Here is a 270-nt window from a genome sequence, read left to right as displayed (position 1 = left end):
CACCCCCCCCCCTCTATCCTCCTCCCATGGTCTTTCTCTCCACCCTCTCCTCCTCCCCTTCTCCCTCCTCTCCCTCCTCCCCCTCCTCCCCTTCCACCCCCCCACTAATCTGACTCCCTCCCCCCCCCATCCCCTCCACCTCGCCTCCCCTGAAATATTTATCCCGAAAAAAAAAAATCCAGGAAAAAAATCAAGAAACTCCAGGAAAAGCGTAAAAAAATCTAGGAAAAACGTCAAGAAAATGTTTTACGCAGAAATGTGTGTATGTGA

The 270-nt window shown here is 51.1% G+C and overlaps 1 protein-coding gene across 1 annotated transcript in view; it reads left to right on the top strand.

Moving 5' to 3' along the window:
* The window catches only part of LOC119594732, a gene marked incomplete at both ends in the record, with an annotated part of 13,535 nt that overhangs the window by 6,744 nt on the left and 6,521 nt on the right, over window positions 1-270 (top strand).

The sequence above is a fragment of the Penaeus monodon genome, chromosome 34 (genome assembly GCF_015228065.2).
Source record: "Penaeus monodon isolate SGIC_2016 chromosome 34, NSTDA_Pmon_1, whole genome shotgun sequence".
Lineage (NCBI taxonomy): Eukaryota > Metazoa > Arthropoda > Malacostraca > Decapoda > Penaeidae > Penaeus > Penaeus monodon.
The sequence above is the reverse complement of the archived record's forward strand: the minus strand, read 5'-3'. Positions and strand labels throughout refer to the sequence as shown.